We start from the raw sequence: 23,453 nt of genomic DNA, 5'->3' as shown, positions 1-23,453 counted from the left end.
ACGTAGGTCAACGTCAATGATGACGAGTTTTTGATATGTAAACTGTTTTTTATGAAACTCGTTGAGTAAGAGGATCGAGCAAATTCGTTGATGTTCGTTGTACTCCCTGTTTTAGATAATTGATATTAAAACAGTTATCCTTTTTTGGCAACTACCTGAGTTGTTTTGATTATTGATGTATGAATAACATCTTCATCCCCATCCATCTCCAGGCTAATTGCTACTCGTAAAGGGGCTGAGGTTATTCAGTTCACCTCAATGGGATGTCAGCATTGTGTGAACATTAAATAAAATGAGTAATTCCATTTCTCCCTTTAAACTAAAAAAATATGCTCATCAAAATGTGTGCAAAACTTTTAAATATGAACTTGGTTTCTGTCTATCATGAGTCCATCACAGAGGAAACAGCAGTATACAGAATCTGTAATGGGAAGCTGAACGGGTTTAAGATGGATTCATTTGAGGGGGAAAGCAACAAAATGACATTTCGATGTTGCCTCTAAAGTGACAATCTGCAAAGCCAGATATGCACCAAAGTCCCCATAAATATAATTATGATGTCTTCTTTAACCACTGTATGCAGGGAACAACTTTGCAGTGACACTTATACATGTTAAAATTGTGTGCCTTTCAAGAGTTCATTTTAAAGAGACATGTGAGTTAAAAGACAATTTTGGGTTAAGTGGGGGAAGGCCGTGGGCTGCTTATTTCTCCAAGATGTGAAACTGGATTCCAAGGCCCCTGTTGTCATGGGGACTTAGGTCTGGCTCACTTCAAACCTTAGTGCCTTCCTTTAAAAATACAACTTTAAATTCCATTAGAGATCAAATTTGCAGTGGTAAACCAGATAAAGGAGATCTGTTTCTCAGCCTTTATGACTCCAGGCATGCACTTTCCTGTTTGTTTGTATTCAATTTCTCGGTATGTTTTGAACTGTTCTCTGATTGTAGTGGTGAAAGAAGTAAAAGGAAATTCTTGTCACTGAATATTTTGAGTTATCTCAGTGTACTGCTTCATCAAAAAGGATATTTTATTGTGTGTTCCCACAACATTGTTGGCTGATGTAATCTGTTTATACTAATTTGACATTAAATAATATATTAATAAATATCTTATCGATACACACCGGCCTGGTTCCTAGTCCATTGTGACACAGGGTGTCTGTAGAGGTTGGGTGCGAGACGCGTTGGAGGCCTTCTTAAGAAAGAATCCAAAATTGTAGAAATAAAAGTGTTTTTATTGTGTGACACATTCATTGTTGGGGACGGAGATCCCTTACTTGCTTGTGAGCATAGAATAAATTGTGACCGATTGGGTGCTGGTCCGGGATTGAGAAAAGTCTTTTCACCCGTGACAGTGCAACAGAGCAGACTAGTCATTGAAGCTTTTGATACATTTAGTGGGTAAAAAGCTGGGTCGCATTGTGAAGGCGCCATCCAAACTTGTACCCTGGGTTTCAGGGCTGTGTGTGTAAATAAAATATTGTGAATACAAGCTAAGCAGGAGCAGGGTTGAGATTTTGCCCTTGCATAGAGAACCTATCAGGTGCAGAACACATTTCATAATGAGCACCCTAAAAATGAATATGGCTAGTAAGCATCTTCTATCCAAATTGTTCATTAAAGGTGAATGGGTAGAACAAGAGCATGGAGTATGGCAATCTAGAATAAAACAGGATGTTAACTCTATAAATATGGGTGTGTGGCAGGATAATGGCCTCTTACATCAAACCCTGACAGATTTTGATAAGACGCAGACCACCAGAGATGAGCAAATTAAAATGGCTCAGCTCACAGCATATATGTACTTCCATATGATGATCATGGAAGAAAGATACCAGTAGAGCGTAGCCTCAAAATCAATCTGAGCTTTTGGATCAAGCACAGAGAGAGTTAAAGCAAATAGAGGAGAAAGGGCAACAGAGACAAAAGGCTGAGTTAAAATTAGAAAACATGATTCAGCAGCTAAAGTATGAGTTACCGGCACAGCAACAAATTAATTTAGAGAGAGAGTCCTAATTTTCTGCACCGAGAGAAGAATGTCAAGAAGGTGTTGAGAACCTGAGAGGGAGTCAACTAAAATTGAGTCAACAAGTGGCTCACAATAGGGTCTGCTTAGAGGACATGTGTGCATTTCAAATGCAGATTAAGCAATTGAAAGAGGAGAATAGCTAGATGACCATAAGGGAGGTCCATTCCCAGGCGTAATTCGATCAGGAGCGCCAGAACTTGAGTGCTATGAAATGTCAGAGGGATCACCTCAGCAAACAGAATAGCAAATTGCGTCAGCAGAAAAGTGCCCTGTGTCAGGAAGTGTGCCAGTTAAAGACAGACATGGAGAAAAGCGAGTAATATTTTCAGGAACTGACTGACATGAGGGTAGAAAATGAAAAATTAATGGGACATGTGAGACAAGTAGAATTGGAACTAGAGCAGACAACACAGACCAAAAGTGCACAAAGTGAGGAGATTAGTCTCCTGCAAAAGAAGAGGTCTGAGTATACCCAGATAATACAGGCCGCACAGCGGGAACATTAAACCCTCTGTGAGGAGAACAAGGGACTCAATGGCCAAGTAGTGGCACAAAGAAAGGTCATAGAAGCTATTCAAGCCCTCGTAGCAGAGCTCAAATCTCAGGCCTCTGAATACTACCAAGCGATAGGAGCTGAAAAAGATAAATCAGAGGGACTGGAGAAGGAAATGGCTGGATACAATCAGGCCTTGAGGAACCCCCGAAACACTTAGGGTATGGAAGGGCAACCCCTGACCACAGGGTGATGTCATCTTTAACAGGAGCCTCAAGCCAACTTACCACATTATATGCACATGGCGCTGCTAACCTCATGCCTATTAGCTTACAAGAACAGGGAAACATGAGGCAGCTGGACTCAATAAGGCCTAGTACAACTGAACTGGAAGGCCAGTCCCTAGTAGATATTGATGGATATTCATCTTTATCCAGATTTAAAAATACACTAGCAGACGCTTCTGACCAGGAGGGCTCCTATGATGAGAGGATTAGGGAGTTGAACTGGGCAGAAACATAAACTACAAAGGGACCACTTGGTCTGCTTTGCATACATAGAAGGATCAGAGTCCATGCCTCAAAATAGCATCTTGAAAACCTTCACCCAGTCGGGGGTAGAGGGAGTTCTCCACCACACCCAGAAGAAGGGAGGAGGAAGATGAGTACTCCCCTGTGCCTAAGGGAGGGGGCCCAAGGGAATTGACCCGGGGAGCCCACAGCACCACAGGGGAGAAGAGACCAGACCCTATCATTCTGGGAGGGATTCCCAGTCCCGGGGAGGCAGGGAGCACCTAGAGGACAGGGAGTTCACCACAAATAGTAGAAGCTATGAGTATGAGTGCAAATGGACTTAGGTGCAGCGAAAAAGAAGACTGCCAAACAAAAGAGCGCTCTTGTAAAAGACCCAATTCGACAAATCAAAGCCATCCGAAGTGTAGAGGTGGAGCCAAGTACCCCCACTAAAAGATCTGCCCCCATGCTGCCTATACGTTGCGAGCCAGAGTGTGAAAACACATGCAGTGCCAGTGAACATACCAGTACCGCAAAGGATAATGGAAGCAAGGTGCCCATTAAGAAAACCATATATGCATACGCGAATCTATGGTAGCCATTTGAATAAAATCCCGGAGGAAGGGGGAAAAGTGAACAAAGAAGAAGACTGGTGACGTCATGCGGAGTGAAGCTGACGCACCCAGACGAAGCTGACAAGTATAGATATTCTAAAGAAACTGAAGATGAAGTATAGAAGGCGAGCAACATTTCGGGCTCGATATGAAGATGCTCATGCTATAGAAATAATGAAGAAGATATCAAGTCATTTTACAATTGTAGAGACACAGTAACGCAAGCAGACAATGTATTCTTGAGGCTGAGTACGTAGTAAAATAGATTACAGCGATGCACCAATGTATATGTATAGGAATGTATGGACTATGGATGATTCCACAGCGCAATTTAGCAGAGTCTGGACCCCATGAACAGGAAGACTTTTTTTCAGTGTGGTGCAGTTGGAAATTAGCTAATGAGCGATGATGAATTCAAGAAAGGCTTGGCTGGCTCAGCACCAGGAAGTCAAGGACACTGTGAGCCTGGATATTCATGCAGAAGCTACAAAAAAAAAGAACAAACTCCTGTTTGAAGTGAGGTTCAAGAACATTTAAGACATCAGAGGGTTTTCATTTAATAGGGTTTAATACAGCAAAAGGTTCTGAAACATGGTCTCCAGTCACATGCTCAGATGAAAATAGATACTGAAGTTGAGCTGTATCGAAACTAAGAGACAAGTGTGCCTATACTTTTATTCCCAGATAGAGAGAACATTCACATGGTCAGTGTTCAAAGACTAATTGACTGGCAGACAGCAAGGGTGATGATAGGTGGCAGGCTAATTAGGTGGGAAGCTATGGTCAAGACCAGCCCACCAGCACCTGGGTGGCATCCTGCGTGCTGCTAGCCTGTGTGGAATATTATTAAGTGGTATGAGGGTGCCAACCAATCATAGAGTACCACGTAAAAGAGAGCCTTATAGTTGTATAACCAATACGACGTTGTTTACTTGATGACGTTCATAGTGACTTGCACTAGGGGATGTCTTAGCTTCCCAACTGATGTTAGAAACCCAATCACTTTCCTGACTAGTATGGAACGTATACCTAGATGTTCCCGTTAAGCCAATCACTTTCCCAAGTAAGTTTTTATAGTTTGCCACGTAGATTGACGTAAATGATGACGAGTTTTTACTGTATAATGTGTTTTTTTCGGAAACTCGCTGAGTGAGAAGCGTGAGCGTTTTCGTTGATGTTTGTTGTACTCCCTGTTTTAGACAATTGAAAATAAAACCGATTTACTTTGCCAACTTCCTGAGCCGGTCTGATTTTTGATGTTTCAGTATATTCTGCATCCCCATCTACCTCAGAGTATTGCTACCTCGTCTGAAAGAGCCTTGTGTTGGGTACACAGGTTCAGAAGCTTCATGACTGCCTACCACAAACATGCAAAATACTCAGTCTGGGAGCATCTGGAGCTGTATGACCAGATGACAACGTTATTTGGCATCACAAATGATCACAATTCCATGGAGTTTGTCAAGTGGAGATTCTCCCCGGAATACTCCAGCTTCTTTGCTGGGCTGGAGGATCAACACCATCAAACATGGCCTACCTACAAGGTGTGTGAAAATGGAGAAGGAAACCCAGTAGACACTATATAAGTGCCTGCTAAAAGTGTCTGTTCTATCTATTCTGGGTAGAATAACGTATTAAATATAAGAAAATAGAACTAACAGGGCAGGTCAGTGAAATAAAACTGTTTTATAGTTTAATAATACAATCACATATATGAAACCAATATTAAATCAAATAAATTCAGAATACAATGTTCCAATATAAAGCCTATTCATAGGCTAGAACTCAATTTGGAGCATGGAAAGAAGGCAAAAAGAATGATACATCATATTTCACGATCATAAATCACTTTTCACAATTGATGTCTCTATTTTCGCTCTGTTCTTCCACAGAGATAGCTCATCTCGACATGTTTCAGTTCTAAATGTCTTACTTACCTACAAGGCGGTCATCTAGAAACACTTCTCTGTTCACAGGAACCCTCAGGAGGCTCGCAAGGCAGCCTACAACCTGCAGTGCAGAGAGGACCAGGCACCTACAGAGTTTGTGCAAGAACTGAAGCGGGCATTTGCCCAGACCTCTAGATGGGTGTGCACCAATAGTAGCGAGTTCATTAATACTTATTTTCATGCCCTCCTTAAGTATATAATTACCTAATTGGTAAGGGACTTCCATGAGCAAAGGACCCTGGATTGGGTAACAGAACAGGCTACCCGGATCTATGAGGTCCAAAAGCCAGAGGAAAACAAAAATAATCCCAAAAATTCAAAGCCATCAATCACTCCCGCTGCTGCAAAGGTGGCGGAGGTGAAGAATAACACCATTTTGGACTTAGAAATGGGGGGTCTAAAAATACTCCTCCCTGTAATAAGCCAAACAAGAGGCAGAGGAGACCCCCGATGCATCACAATTGGGTGGTAGCCAGGCAGGGTATCCAACAAATGCACCACCTGACTCTGCCACCTATATTAGCCCTAGATACAAGGGTAACAGACCCATCTTGGGGTATGTATGGACTCCCCCGGCACATGAGGGGGTCCAATCAGGTAAGTAAGGCCCCAGGAAACCTCCCTCAAAACTTCCCTCCAAACCTCCCACACAACTTCCCACAAAACCTCCTTCAGGAGGGAAGAAATATTCCACCCTCCAACTTAAGTTTCTTTCCCAGGTACCCTCCAAACCCCAACTTCCAGAACAATCCTCCTCTCTCGCTCTCTGCCCGCTTTCAGGATTCTAGACCCCCAAATCAGGGAGAAGGGTGACCCAGGATGGAGGGCTATCAGGAAAACCCTCAATACCCGAGCTACTCTGGGAGAAGGGACAGCTACCCTTTCCGAGAGCAGCAAAGGTATGACTCTAGACCCCCATACCAACCAGAAAGCATGTTGCAACTGGAGCGCCAGGTCCAAAGTCTGACACAAGACCTGGGTCGTATGTTCAGGGTCCTGTAGAGCCCTCAAATGGACATGGCCTTGAAACACTTGTGTATAGGTGCGTTATAAATGCCATATCACATCATATCATGGATGTCCAGAAGAGCTCGATGAAACTTCCTTTCTCACCCGAGAAAAACCCCTAGAAACCTCTGAACCTGAACCCAAATCACCTAGCGTCGAAAGGCTGCAACCTAGAGAACAGAGGGTACGTAGGAGAAACCAAGCGACATAGAAAACCCATTCCGTGGAGGGAGTCCGCATCATCAAGTTTGAAGGGGAAGAATCCATCAAGCATTCAGGGAAGAAAATCTTCTCTTTCAGGGATGGGGGGATTCCTACCAAGGAAAAATGGGTAGCAAAATACCCTAACTTAGACTGTGTAAGTATGGGGACTGACCAAGAACCACCAATTCCTGAACTCCAACCATGTCACCCAGATGACTCTGAAATAAATGAGGGATCCTCCCCCAAACCGGTTCCAGTGACTGTCTCCAGGAAAAGGGGGGCAGCAAAGAATCAGGGGAAAAGGGGGATTCCCAAATACCACAAATATCTGGGTGCCAAATCTTCTTTGCAGATTCCTGGACTCTGACGCAGAAAATTGCCCAAGATCGCACAGTGTTGGAGTTCAAAATAAAGAAATTGACTGCCAAGCTGGCTAAAAATGCACATTTTCTTTGCCCTCTTGAGGAGAGGGAAGGCAGATTTTATGCCTCCATCAAGGTACAGGGCCAAGGTGCATTTTCTGCGCTGGTGGATACAGGATCCCAAGCCACTATTCTGTCCAAAAAGGGATTTGACCAAATGAATTCAGGAGGGGGCGGAGAGTCACCAAATTCCCCTCACACCTCTTCCTTGACAACTCCAAAACATCGATGGAAATTACATTTCTGTCGAGGGGACTGCGGATCTGCAGATTAAAATTGGGTGACATAGGGTGAAACACCCGGTAATAGTCATCACTCCAGAGGGCACACCCACACCTTGTCTCCTGGGGAATGACATCCTCCAGAGGTTATCATCCCTGATTAACTGTGTGAACAAGGTCCTTTGGACACGGACTAACCGGACAATAAAATTGAAACAAAGCACAAATTATGTGAATCTAAATGGCACATGCCATATGATTGAACAACGGTCAGACCAAATCGAATTTCACTTTAGGAACAATCAAGTCCCTGACATTACTGTCATCTCTGTAGGAGAACAAACTGGTTCATTTTTGAAAATCAACCTTCCTCCCAGTTTTAAGTGGCATTCCACACTGGAAGGAAATACCCTGAAATGTTATACCGATGGACAATTTGAAGAAAACCCAAATCCCATGATAAAAGATAATGAAAAACCAGGTCAAAGTTTGGCTGACATTCAGAAAAAGGGTGAACAGCTGTTCCTCCCCATTCAGGTAAATGAGGGGGGAGGCCAGTTCTCGCCAGAGTATGGATTCAATTTTCCGCACTGAGGATTCAAGTAGGTGTTGTATCCTGGCAGGCGAGTAAACTAGGAAAGGGACAAATAGTGGTTAGTCCTGGCAGGCGAGTGGACCAGCAAGAAGATAATTGGAAGTACTGTAAATGTGGTAGAAGGTTGTGGTGGATAAGAAGTGGCAATTCCACTGCAGTGTTTTGACGAACTGTTGTATAACCATCCTGACTAAAGTATATCTTTTCGAATAACCATCCTAACTAAGGTGTTGCTTATGATGGAAAAATACTGAGGTGTTGTATCATTCTGACTAAGGTGTTGAACCATCCTGACAAAGGTGTTGCTTATGAAGGAGAAATACGATGTGATAAAAAGTGATTGTTCTTCACAGAAAAGAACATTTGTATTGACTTCTGACTTGATATGTGAAGAGAAAATCTTTTTGGCTTGCCAAGCAGAAAGTTGTTGACATTTAACAATTGTCTTTAAGTGTGAGCAAACGTTTTTGAACTAAGATAGTCACTTTGCCAAGTGAAGAACACATTGAATGCAAAAACATTATATTCTACCCAGAGTGGAACTTGGCCAGTGAAAAGAACTTTCTTGAAATTAAACTTTGGTTTGAACCATCCTGAATGGATCCAGGGGAAGGAGATACAAGCCTGGTCACAAGGATGTCTGTTTATAACCTTTGTGTTTGAATTTATATGTTATTTAGTGAAGTTTAAACAGCCAAATAATTCCTGCATGAGTTTGTTGTATGTATTAGTGTGAGGGAAAGATACATTTGGACATTATGTCATTTTCCTTTAGCCTTAGTTTGCCAGGTGGGGAAATCCTTGTTAGGCTAGGGAAAGATGGGTGTTTGTCTCATCCCCTATCATTTAATGGCAGCATATCAGAAAACTCTACTTATGTGTCTGTCTCGCATTTCAGACCACTCACATATATTAGTCCCTGACAAAAGCAAAGTATTAATTCTCTGAGTTTTTACAGTGGCAAAATATATCTTTGTTTGTGAACATGGTGTACAATGTGACTCACAGATTTTCGGGGATTGATACATTTATTGACCTGTGAAAACCTTAGTTAACATAAAAGAAAGGTTCTGAAGCGAGTTTTCAACTCTTTAAAATGGAATAGGAATGAGGTTAGTTCCCCACTTCACTCCCCCACCCCCAAAATATCATTTTAAATAACCAAAGCCATTTTTCCAAGGGACATTGCACAGAAATAGAAGTATTCTGCCTTCACGCCAATTAAAATGATCCCTCTTCTATTTCAATTTTATAATCTCATGTTTCTGTGGCCCTTTTTTACATCATGGTATTTTACTCTCTAAAGTAAAAGCTTCTACCTTGAATCCAAACCTTTAGAATAAGTGTAACCAAGTAAGCCCTACCAAACATTATTGTATCTCTGACCAAGCTGGAAACCAATGGTGCCCAACATGTTAGAATTGAATCAGCCCTAGAAAAGCAAAGTCAATATTTTTCTCTGATTCCAAAACTCGCTGATGGTTTCAGAGAAAACAAAGTGCATTGTATTGTACAATGTACTCTAAAAATAGTTTTGTCTTTTTCAATCTGACAACAAATGACAATGTAAATGTTTTATGTTGGAGAGGATTATATTCCTGTATAAAATAATTACTCAGATTTGCTTTCATACATATGATGTTAGCATGTATTGCGAATGTAAACATTAACGAATCAATAGCAGGCAGGTTGCATTGTATTCTGTAGACAAGCTGCCTTTCTTTGTGTGGAATATTGTGCATTGAAGGTGACTTCCTCAGCATTGAAAATTAGAAGACAAACCTTAATATTTTGATTTAATCTATATATATATATATAAACTCTCAATGAATAGTGCACTTGCACTTTATGATCATTCAACCTTTCTAACTAGGCCATGTTGCTAGAGTGACAGGTTTACTATCCACTGCACTTGCACTTTACATTGTAGTTTGCTACATGTTTTATTACTGAGGCTGTATTCATAGATTATTTTTAAATCCTCATTGATATGCTTATGTTAACCTTGTTGACCAGGCTACTTGGTTAGAGTGATATGCTCACGGCCTAATGCACTTGCACTTTATATTGTAGTTTGTTATATGTTTTTATCTTGAAGGTTCCATATAGGTTTGTCCGAGCTGTGTTCTTATCATGTACTATATATTATATACTGCCATGGTTAGCAAAGATATGCACTTGCATTCCATACATCTACATTGTTGTATCTATATTTGTTAGCTACCAGTACGACTAGCTTCTAAGCTTCCATAGGAAGATATTTGTACTTCATGTCACAGCTGCGGACTTTATATGAATTTTAATTTTTGCTTATGTGCACTCATTTCTGTACAGCAAATGTTATTGACATTCATTATATTGCCTGCCCCTTTCATTTATTTACTTTACATTTCCACATTTCTAATGTGGGCTTTTAATGTGCTTTGCATTTTACTGCTGTGTCTAAACTTGCACTCTTTATGGTTAATGCAGCTTTTGACCACATTCTAAAATGGCCGCCATGGTGTCATGCAAGGTTGTGAGCTTAGGTTTGTTGGTAACATGGAAGAAGGACCAATCTGTAATATCTACCTTCATTTTCTACACGTCCTCCTAACGTGATCAAGCGCTCAGGGCAGCGCGAAACGCGTCGTTAAGGACACTGTTTAGGCGTCCTGTATTGTTTGCTGTGTGTTTTTGCCTTGTATTTTTTACCTCCCATTAAACTCGGTTTTTCTCATTTTGTTGGGATTTATTGACCTCGTGCATGGAGTGCAGGTTTTTTCCATCCTCCATGTGTTAATATATATATATAGACGACACCAGCATATATTCTTCAACTTCTTTATTGGTTAAAAACCTTGGCTCCATAACATACAGCCGTCTTTCATCTCGGCCTTTCCCAGAAAAGTTGACATGTTTCGTGGCATAACTTGCCGCTGGCTCACAACACCGACATACTGCCACCACTGTGCTTAAAATACAAAGAGGCATGACTTTAGACATCAAAATGGGACATGGAGATAGACATGGAGAAAGGACTCAAAGTCACTCATCACGCCGGCGGCCATCTTATAACAGGCTTAGTTCCTGCAATGTATTATTGTACAGTCTATGTATGGTCCTTGATTCAATGATCATGTCAGACTCACATCATATCTAATGCTTTTATACATGTACTGCTCACTATTCATTTACTTTCAGTATGGCTGCCCCGCGTGCATCCTTATTTCATATTACTGTTCTCCATTCCATCTCCCATTCACTATGTACGTGACCCAATTTCGGCAATACCATAAACCTTAAGGTTAATTCTCCTAGTACCATTTATTTAAAGTGCTATGTGCCTTTGCTTCATGCATAAAGTGCATTGTGCATTAACATTCAATCTGGACATTATCCATAAAGTGCATAGTGCCTGCAACTGATTAAAGTGCCAGTGCTGAGGTTGTAACCAACCTCCACTCTACTTAAAGTGCCTAGTGCTTGAAGCTTCAAATACTTCAAATGGTACATATCTCTCCCGAGAATACCCTGTAATTTAACAATTGTATCTTATACAAACAAGGGATCTTATTTGTCAATTGCCTACAGTAATGTCAGTTTACAATAATTAAAGCATACCCACACCTGTGACACCTAATGTGCACAATAATACCCATAAAAAAGACAAATATATAGAAGTGAAAATGTGTGGGTTTGTGGGTTTGTAGCAAAGCACATATTCCCTATACAATTCAGCAAAAGGTAAAATGTGTGTGTGGGTTTTTCGCTCTGTGTATGTTCTCTATACAATTTCACACCGTTTCACCAATCTGCACCAAATATTGCACAGTCACCATTACTGACCACATGACATTTGGACACCACCCCCCCCCTTTCCCTGGATTTCAGCGATAGTCAACATTTGTTTGTGGGTTTGTGGCCTGCAAAGCTTTGTTTCTTATACAATTCCACACAGTTTCATCAATCTGCCTCACATTTTGCCGTACAGTTAACTGTATCTATGAGGGAATTAAAGCCCAGGCAATGCCGGGTATATCAGCTAGTATTGTAAATAAAACAGAATATTCAGATTTAAAACATCATGTTTCTTGTCCCAGATTTTAGGATGGGTTTGGCGTGGTGTAATACTAAAATGGGGGCTTTGGCTGGGATGTGGAAATTACAAGGACACTGATGTCAACACATAGATGCATTTTGTAACACAGAGTGTGCTTAAGATCACAGATATATGTGATGTTACATTGATATTCTGAATTGGATGGTCAATGCTGGATAATCTCCCAAAGAATAAAGGTTGTTTTTAGAATAAGACGTAGATAGCTGAAACGAGAATTGAGTTGTATATTTGTGGAGTTGTGATTTGATAAAACTTTGGTATTTTGAAAGTGATAAATATAATTCTGGTAGGTTGACCATTTCCCAGTAATTATCAATTGTTATTTGGTTCAAACAGCCAGTCTAAAAATGTCTCAAAGGGTAGCAATTAATTTTAAAATGACCCAGGAGCATAGCTAATCTAGATATTTTCTGCATGGGCAATGAGTGATGCAAGTTCTAAAATCATGGAAATGCAAAATGAGGGAAAACGTGGAGAAAGTAGGTGCAAACATTTGAGAAGAACAGAATCTATTAGACCAGCAATTGTAGAAGCTGTACATAACTTCTCCTAAGAAAGAAGAGTGACTTATGCTTTTGTGAACCATTCAGTTGATCTCTTTTTTACTACCTTAAGATGGATGAAGACAGACTAGATGAACGGGAAACTCGCATGAGCTCTATTACAGACATTACTCAAAAGACATCAACATATTTAACAGTAACTCAATAAGTTAGAGGTCAACAAGAACAGGAAAATAAAACAATTGAAAGAGGGCCTGGATAACAACTAGGTGTTAATACAAAAATAACACAGACTCTTTGAGGCAACACAAGACAAATTGAACGTGTGCAAAAAATCCAAACAATACTTAGTAAGAGACATTTTAAATATGAATTAGACTCATAGACCGTGATTACAGACACATGACAAATTAAAGCGTGAATTAATGGACCATACTGCTTATGGCAATAGTCTACTAAATTACATTCTGACTATAAAAATGGAAATCAAAGAAAGCCAAGAAATAGCTGTAAATCCTGCCATAAAGGATGTGGTTTGAAAGCAGAGTTGGATCAGTTACCATAAAATATGAAAAATGTGGGGTGGTTGGTTTTGCTAGGTTCCCCCTCCCATAAGGGGACATTGGGGTGATATAGACATTAGGCAAAGGAGCAAACCATCTCTCTATCAGGATATTAGTAGTCCTTGCCAGGCCACCCTATCGCAGAGCAATCTGACAAAAAATCCCAGGCCTGGCCTGAAGATGAGGGTCAGGTTGGCAGTGCAAACACGAGTTATCAATTAAGAGGAATACAATTTTTAGAGACAAAGTGAAGGCCTCTATGAATAGAGGCAGAGTTCTGGTCCTATTGAAAGGGACGCCATCATTGTCTGAGATTACCTCTAAGGATTTAAGATGGGTTGGGTTGGATGAGGATGATTGAATTGATTTCTGCACTGTTCATTATTACTCAGTTTTAATTTGTAATTTGGTGGTGAAAGCCCCTAGGAGCTCATTATGAGAAGTTATGACATTGTTTCTGTTGACCTGGATTATATGACTAGTGTTGAATTCATTGCCTCTCTTCCTGTGAAAACATTGGAGGTGGGGCAAGGGTCCCTGAATATTCATTGTACAGTCAGTAGAGAACACTGGTTTTAGGCAGGTTTTTTTTTTTATGTAAAAGAGGGTAATGATTTAAAAGGGACCTGGGGTTGGTTACCTGGTTCCTTTTCCACCTTTAGGGGTAACCGACCAGGTTTCTATATGTAAAACATTCAGACTTGTTTGCTGGAACACTCAAGGTTTCAATAATGTTTTGAATTAGGGCATGTTTGACACATGTAAGAATAATGATATTCTATTTTCTCAGGAAACGTGGATAGTGGATCCACCCTTTTTGGATGACTTCCAGGTATTCGCCACAAATACCAAGAAGGTAATGATGGGCAGACCGTTTGGCGGGCTCCTTATTGTCATTCAAACTGTTGTTTGTGTACATAGTGAGGAACTACATACAGATACAGAGGCGTTATTGTGGTGAAAGCATGTATTCTGAATTGCATTATCTCCTATTAATTAATTTGTACTGCAATCCACTTGCCGTTCAAGGACAATGCAATATGGGTGGAATTAGGTGGATCTCGACCTGCTTGGGTTACTGGCAAGCCAGATGCCAGTATCAGAAAGCCAAGACAGAAAAGGGGAAGATTCCAAGCGGGGTGGGGCGGCCTTTATTAATGTTAAAATGGGGTCTGGGTAGAGTGAATGGGAAGGTAAAAGGGTGCATCCACATGCATCATGCGTGGACTGGACCCTTTTCCTCATCAACCATTGATTTTATTTATATTTCTAAATAATTTTTTGACCAGGTTGTCTCATTAACGGTCAACCCGTAAAACCCCAGTGATCATGCGTATTCAGTTCTTGCACTCTGTCTTCCCAATCTTGTAAGATCCAGTTCCACCTCTAATTGTGCTGCCATGATAGCTAACAAAACAATAATACAAGGAGACTTTGGGTTAAGACTCTTGCGCGTTTCCAAGCAAAGGTGCTATTAGACTGGGAAGAATGGTCTAATGAGGAGGAGCAAATTTCTTCTGCTCAGAGTCATTTTTGGAAAACACTGCCACTTTGGAAGGAGAAAGTGGTTTCTTCGGTGCAGTGGAAGCAGAGACCTTTCACCACGTAGTGTAAGGTCTCCTTTGATGTCGCAAACGCCGCCTGAGACAGTTTCTTAGAGCCATAAAAATACAGGGGACGGGGGATCCAGAATGGACAATTAGTGCCAATAATAAAGAGAGGTTATGCTTTAAAAAGTGGCTTAAGTCATATAAAGTTCATCAGTAGCATACCCAAAATCAGGTTGTGTTAAGAAAACAAATTGATCGAGATTACTAAAGACTGGTGGTTATTAAAAGTATGGACGCTCACCAAAGAGCTGTACAGACAAACTGTATTGAAGAAGCAACTTGGGCTGAATGTTATGCAAATCAATTCACTGTGGATGATGCAGCCCCTTTGGATCACATGGCTTGTTATGGTATGACACATTGGCTGATTAATTTTGACCGGCAGGACTTAGAAATGGCTATTGCTAAATCTAAACAGTCTAGAGCTTGCGGCCCTGACAGCTTGTCTAATTTCTGTCTGTGAAGTAACCCGGTGGTTTGGCCAAACATTTTAGAGTGCCCGTTTCCACAGGTGGTGAAATCATTGGAATTTACTCCTTCATTGTCTGAAGCCATAGTTGTTTCAATATGTAAAAAGGGAGACTGTATGTCCCCGACAAATGATAGACCAATTTCTAATGATTTCATTGTGTCCTTGTTACAGCCAGGGGTGGGCTGGGAACCAAAAGAGGCCCTTTAAATAATTTACAAAGTGGCCCCCCATTACACATTTTCAGCAAGCCCAACCATTTTTGTATGGGAATGTTTGGAAATACCACATACACGAGGCCCAGAGTGCAGAGGCCTACTGGGAACTTTCAAGAGTTCCCTATAGGCCAGTCCAGCACTGGTTACAGTTGATGGCTTAAAGCAGTAAAGAACTTCCCCTGTAAATGGCCAGTTTAGCACTCTCCTCCGCCTTTGATAAGGTTGATAGATGCAGGTTGTGGAAACAACTTGGTAGTTGGGGGATACCAGAGGGCCTGTTATTCATGTTAATTGCATTTCATACGAATAACTCAGTGAGAGTGAGGATCAATTCCGAGGGTCTCCTCTCCCGTGAAGTTCCAGTTAATAACGGTTTACGTTAGGGTTGTGTTTTGGTCTCAGTATTATTTAATCTATACATCTCTGATCTTTCCCAGGTATTTTTGACAACTGTGCTCTTTCCCCCTAGAATAGGTACACTTGCAATGGGATGGCTAGCCTATGCGGATGATCTTCTGCTCATGGATGTTACCCATATAGGTTTACAGAGAAAGGAAACTCTTACTTCCTGTTACATAATAGAAAATGGGCGAAGATCAATCCCAAGAAATTGAATATTCTGTGTTACAATGCTACTAAGAAGTGTAGAAGTTTTGTTTGAACAGCCTTGGGGAATGTTATTCCCTTATCATCTTCATTTATATAGTTGGGATATTTGTTTGCTCCTCGAAATCAATTATGTTTGGTGAAAAATAGGCTAAAAATTAAAGTGGAAGCCCATATTAGGAAGGCGAGGTTATACACCAGAAATTGTGTTTTTATTCACTACTACCCAGTTTCAGTTTTTAAAGCAAAGGTGACTCCGGTTCTGGAAGCAACTCAAGACCTTCCTTTACGCTTCAGCTTTCTCTCTTCCTCTCCCTTACTGATGTCCTTGACTGCTCCGCACACTGTTCACCGGGCCACCCACTGAAACTTGGGTCCAGGCTCCTGCATGTCCAGTTGCCCTTGCACTGCCTCTGGGCTCCCCTAGGATTTAAGGGTCTGTATTTGTAACCCTACAGTCCCTTTCCTCTCTGCACTTATGAGCCAACCTGCGACAGCACTTATTGAGTTACCTGCCCCCCCCCACCCCTGGCCCTTCTCCCCTCCCACCTCCCCGTACTTGCACAATCTGAATGACACAAGGCTTAATAATATTGCTGCTTTGTCCTCCTTCTGCCCCCCCCTTGTCTTGTCGCGCCTAGAAACACTTGTGTACAGGCGCATTATAAATTACTTATCATATCATATCATATCAATTCTATATTGGTGTTAATTGCTCCTGGCTTCGATTAAGAGGTGGCTTGGTATAAAGGAGGGGATCATTTGGCAAAGGGTTTTTAACCTGCCACTGCATATTCCGATTGGGGCCATTAGATTAGAGCTTGGTCTCTGTTCCTGGTGGTTCTATTATAAATGGTTTTCATTGGGTCTTTACTATAAATTGCGGGATAATGGTTTTGTGAATGTTCTTACCAAAGTAAGGGAGGCGGTTATGGTCAGATCAAACTTGGCATTTACTTCCTTTGTCACCGACTGTGAACATTACCTAAGGGAGATTGAGGCAACAATGGAAGTTAATCGTACTTCAGTGAAACGTAGGCTTTGTGCTTTAGACAGAAACAATGCTTTAATGCACCTTAACTGTTTAAAGAGTTTGTGTTTAATATGGAAACAAACAAAGTTGTAGGTTCTCCCCAAACATACATATTGAAATCCCTTCATGGTCCTTTAGAGATCAACTTATAAGGTTCCGAATTAACTGTTATCCAACCATGGAAGTAATTGGTCCCTGGTTTGGTGGACTATTCTTGTCAACTATGTAAATAAAATGTGAAGGAATCTTTATTCCGTTTTGTGTTAAAATGTGAGAGTTTATTGCCCAGGAGATTGTTTCACATCAACACATTTTTGGTTCTATCCCAAATGTGTTTGTTGAAAATCTATGGTCGGCCCTGATGAGTAATGTTTTTATTTCCCATTATATTGCACTAGTAGCCTTTTTAGTAGAAATTGTCCTCCTTTTGGGGGATCATACAAAACTGGCAAGATACATTTTGAGTTTAGTTAAAGATTAACGAACATTTTTAAAATGTTGTTCTTTTTTTTATTTGATATGATAGGTTAAATATTCAGAATTTCGTACGAGAGGATGGGGAAGTTATCCACTTAGTATGTCAGGAGTGTACAGGAGAGGAAATGAGAGTTCTCTCAAACAGCAAATCAATGAAGAAATGTAATAAAATGATTTTAGAGAACAAGAATTACAATGTATGAACAAACAGAGCAACAATTTAGCCGATCTGGATAATCTTGAGAAAGAAGGTCATCCTAGCGCCTCTTAGCCCACTTCTTAGCCCACCACTGATTCTGAGGGCCCCCAGAACCTCTAGGTAGACAGAGAAACACTGATTTAGAGCAACAACCGGAAGACACACCATATTATCCAATCTCTCAGAAAAGATATGGGGCCCATAACCCAAAATGACAATGGAGAATAGGGAGGATCACCCTGTACTGTACACATAGGAAACCTTCCTACGGTCATTATGACTGGGAGAGTAAATATGTAAATAGAGAGAGGGGTTCAAATAGTTGTTCGCACTCTGATGAAGGACATTTGAGTAAAGAAAGCTACAATCATATTTTGTGAAAGGCCCAATCAAACAGGTTAAGGTCATAAAAGCTTTATGACCCCCTTTCATAAAAATGTAAAATATTCAGTTTGGGAACATTTCTAATTGATCGAACAGATGACTTCATTATTTAGATTGAAAGATTAGCAAAACAATATTGAATACATAAAATTGATTCCCCCCCCCCCAGAGTTTTCTAGTCTCTTTGCTGGACTGGAAGACCAACATCAGTATAAATGGGCCCCTTCCAAGGCAAGGTGGCTATTTATATTTTCTTTTCAACACATCAAAACTCCCAAGAACCACCCAAGAGCCTATAATTTACAGTGTGCTAAGAATCACTATACTAGAAGGTTTGCTCAAGAACTCAAGCATGCCTTTGACCACATTTCTCGACACGTTGCTAGACCATGAGTTTTCTGATTGAAGATCACTTGAATGGATTATGACCCAAGCTACAAAAATCTATGAGGTACAGAGCCCAACAACCCCTGAAAAACAAAGACAAGAACCCCAACCAGTCACCCGCACCAGCCACCATTAATGTAGCTGAGGTAAAGAGTACTCCTTCATTGTACCACAATACGTAGGTTCTAGGCTTATCCTGGGCTACAAATATACTCTCCCACCAAAGGTAGATGACTTAGAACTCAGGATCATGTTCAAAGAGGAATCCGAAACAGACTTTCTCTCAGGAAAGAAACCAATCATCTCCTCCTAGAACCAATTACCAAGACACATTTTCTCCTCCTCCTCCTACGTTCCAGGAATTTAGATCCCATTATCAGGATGAGTGGAGACCGAGCAATAGATACAACAGTTAGCAGAATTATCAGAATTACTCCCCTAGAAGAAACAAATATGTTTCAAAGGAGGGTCAGAGGTATGGCCAAAGACCATCACTCAGACAGGAGGGTGGGGAAGAGATTTCTTAATTGGAATGACAGGTAAAGGCCTATAGGCCCCCTCTATACTAAGTGAGAGAAAATCAAGAAAGTGAAGTTCAGTGAAGACAAACATATGACAATCACATTTGAGAAAGAAGAGAACTTGTTGGAGATAGAAGATGTTTTTTCTGCGGCAAGCCAGAAGAAGGACTCGGTCCATAGGACATATTTGTACGAAGTTCTTATTTAAATTAAAAGAAAACACCTCCCTGCCCCTACTACTTAAAGGAAGTTCCATTCCTAACAAAACTAAACTAAGGTGCTCATTTATACTCAAAATTAAAAGTAGTGCTCAGTCCAAACCTATCCACTAAACTGGCCCTATCACTTAGCAAAACATAAAAGAAAATAAGTGGTGTGCCTTGCACTCTTGGTGTTCTCCAAAGGTTCTCTGGTTGTCCTAGGAATCCCTCCTGGGTCTGAATCTAATGGTTAGAGGTAAGCAGCAGTTCTTCTAGAAGAAAACTGTTCTTGTCAGTCTATCAAACGTTCCACAAAGTTTCCCATAGTTGAAACAAGAAGTTTCAAGTTCCTGGAAAAAATAAATGACAAAATTATTTAGGTGCATGGATATTTCCCTGATCTGTTTCCACCAACCTGATCATTCTCGCCACACTTCAACCAACTTTCAGGTGCCTCTGTGCTCCCATTTTATCTGCTTTTCACTCTGTCTATTGTGCCCCTGTGGCTCATTTAAGTTCCCTTGACAAAATGTCTTAGGCAGTTATTTAAGGTTCTTATGACCCCTGTCTCCTTCTGGCTCTATTAGTTTTCCCAGATCACTGTGACCCTCTTCAAGGCTTTTGCTGCTCGGGTTTCTTGGTTTCCTGCAACCCTATTCATTGTGTCATGCTTTCTATTCTCTCAGGGCTCTGTGACCCTCAGACGGGGCTAGGGTAATCCTTCACTCTGGCAAACTGATACTTGCTATGTTACAATGCTTGCTCCAGTGGGAGTCCGTCTCATCAGCGACGGCAGCATTCTACATTGCTTGCCTCTCTTCCGCACTGGATGCTAGCCGACTTTGCGTTCCGCTCATCTCGTTTCTCTCTCTCTTGATGGCTCTCGGTCTGAGAGCAGAGGACCCAGTCATCCCTGCATCCCTGGATATGGTAGCTGTTTGCTGGCTCCTGTCCCGCCATGTCCTATACATGGTCGCACCTCCAAGTCCAGCTTGTTTCACACAGTCTCTACCTCTAAGACCGAGTGCGTCCTTTTCTGGCCGACAGCGTCTCCCTCGGACATCTGCCTGCGTCCATGCGACTTGTCTGTGCCGCTCTGCCCATTGCCAATAATCTCACATCTGAGTCTCACCTTGGCTTTGGGTTTCTCCTCCTCCATTCAAGGGTTGTGATCCTTTATTCTCACTCCTGTAATGAGATGGTGCATGCTGTTCATTACAGTTTGTCAAGTAAGAGGAAAGTTCATCATGATCTTTAACCAAACACATAAATGTCTTGTCCTTTTTTCTTACTCCCATACAGGCAGAGAGTACTTTGGGTATAGGGTGTTCCCCATGGGAATGGGAATCCTTGTTCCCTAAAGGGGAGTCACTCCAAGTGAGGTCCCACTTGCCCAAACCCCGAGGGACGGTTTTGCACAGCAGGCTCACCTCCCTAGTACGTAGCAGAGTGGAAGGCAGAGCGGAAGGAGGCGGGATTGTCGCAGAACACAGAGCCCTCATAAACCAGAGCATTCCACCAAAACCTCTCTTCTTTTCTCTATGCCTATGACACACTTCTTTCTGCTCTTCACTCCAAGTAACCATCTCTCCTGATCCTACTTGATCTATCAGAAGCTCTTGATAGCAATAATCACTCCCTCCTGCGCCAATCCCTTCCGACTCTTGGTCTCTGTGGTTTTGTTCTAAATTGGTTTTACTCCTATCTAATCACACCTACTCTGTATCCTGGGCTGGCCTTACCTCTTCTACCCTTCCTCTCCAGTATGGTGTAACCCAGGGCTCTGTCCTGGGCCCCCCGCTCTTCTCCCTTTATGCCATTCCTCTCACCTCTCTCATATCCTGCTTTGGCCTTTCCCACCATCTTTATGACAATACCCTTTCCCTCCATCTTTATGACGATACCCAGCTCTTTCTTTTTCTTCATTCTTTCTGTCTGTTCACTCTACTCTCACCACTTGCCTTCTTGTTATTCAGTCTTGGATGTTGCCCCACTTCTTCCAACTTAATCTCTCCAGGGCTGAAGTTCTCTTGTTCACTGCCATTGCCGTACCCATTCCCTGATCTCTCCCTTTCATCTCTTTTCCCCCTTCCACTCTTCCTATACTCTCTCTGCCTGGAATATTGGTGTTATCTCGACTCTTCACTTTCTTTCTCGTCTCATATTACTATTTTTTCCTGCTCATGTCAGTTGCAGCTTTTTTATATTCAAATGGCTAGTCATTTTCTTTCTTTTACCGCCACGAACATTCTTGTTTCATCTCTTATTTTTTCCTGTCTCTTCTACTGTTCCTTGCTTCTTGTTGGCCTCCCTGCTACTCCTCTTCCTTCTCTATGCTACACTATATGTCTTCATTTTTTTCTACCCTCCAACAACTCTATCACTCTTGTTCTTGCCTCACTTCACTAGCTTCCATTTGAATCACGTTTACTCTTTAATTCCCTCTGTTTGGTCTTTAAATGTCTTTAAAATCTTGCCCCTCCTTATCTTTCTCCTCATTTCTTTTTATATGTCCCACATTGCTCTCTCTACTCTGAATCTCTCTTTCTTCTTATTGGTCTTTGTCCACCTTGTGCTAACTCCTGCTTCTGTTCTTTCTCTTTCTTGGCCACCAAACACTGGAACGTGCTTCCTCTACCTCTTCGATCATTCTCCTCTTTATCTGTTTTCAGCTCACGTCTAAAAACTCACCTGTTTTCCAGTCAAATTGTGTTTTTCAGTTTTCTTCCCATGAGTTGTACCATTTGTTTTGTTACCTGTAAAGCGCTTTGGCGTATAGCGCTATATAAATAAAAATCAAATCAAATCAATTGAATGACAACAACCTGTTTCAATCATAGTTTTGAACCTTTAATATCCATTATGACCATTAACCCCTGTGATGCTGGAAATGCATCGGAGGGACAGAGCCTCTGTATCCTTGTCCTTTACTGCTTTTTATCGTGTGTTCTGTCGTGTTTTCCGCGCAGGAGTTCATGAGGGACTCCTGGCGGTGCAGCTCTCTTTTGGTTTGGTGAACGGACCCGTGGGATACCCTTATGACACCCATGGGTGGGGGTACAACCCTGTGCCTCTAGTGTATGTTTCTGGGCACCTGTGGGCGGCCCGCAGAGCAGGGTAGGGGCTGGTGGCAGCTCCATGCTGAGTGTGACAGGTGTGCGGAGTATCCTCCATTTTGGGATGCCCCGGCCCTGCCATTGGGATCAGTTGATTCCTGATGGAAAGCAAGATGGCCCCGGTGGCCTCTTGCTTTCTATTACCCATTACCTTGTTTTCCCAAAGTCCTGGGAAGCCCTGACTCTGTCCCTTCCCCCTGACTGGCTGTTGGGTGGAAATGCCATATACAGTGTTGTTATGAAGGCCCGGCCAGACTAGCTGGAGCCTTCCCGGTGATGTATGTTGTGGATACCTCCTGTGGGTGGGACCTGTGTGAATGGAGTGGGTGACGAATATGCATTCTGTGTTGTGGGTGTCTAGTATCTGGTGGTTGACACAATGACTGAGACAACCCTGCCCGAAACCGGTATGAATGCAGCTTGGAGTGTTGAATGGCTCGGTACTTGTCCCAATACACATAACTTGTTGTGAGTGTCTGGAGAGAAGTGAATGGCCTGAATACCTCGTGTGCCTGATTGCCTGCCTGTCTGCATGAATGCCCGTAGTCGTGATTGAATGCTTGAGTGTGACCCAGCGGAATAAATGGGAGATCAACAGTATATCTGGGGACCTCTCACTGCCAGGAATCGTGTTCAGAAGCTGAAGTCCACTACGACGAGTAACTGGAGTAACTGACGCTTGACCTTGAAACCCCCGCTGGACGAGAAGGAGTGCTGTGGCTCTCCCTCGCAATCTGAAGGCTGCTGTGTTTCCAAGGACTGGCCCAGAGAGGACCTGGTAAGGTGCCCTTTTCCCGAGCTACGGGGGACCATCGTGCACAGCTGATCTTTGCCAACTCTCCCTGGTAGACAGACCTTCGACAGGCTGCCCCCCGATACGGGGACGGCTGCGGAACTCCAAGGAGAATCCCTCGGACTGTTGTCCGCCACTGTCGACGACCGCCATCGCCGACCGGAGCCGCCGTGCTCCCGTTTGCCTAAGAACTTTAATTGATCATCGGACGCGCTCGTCTGCA

Source organism: Ambystoma mexicanum, chromosome 6p (assembly GCF_040938575.1).
Source record: "Ambystoma mexicanum isolate Mex_15411 chromosome 6p, UKY_AmexF1_1, whole genome shotgun sequence".
NCBI lineage: Eukaryota > Metazoa > Chordata > Amphibia > Caudata > Ambystomatidae > Ambystoma > Ambystoma mexicanum.
This window is presented reverse-complemented; position numbering follows the sequence as displayed.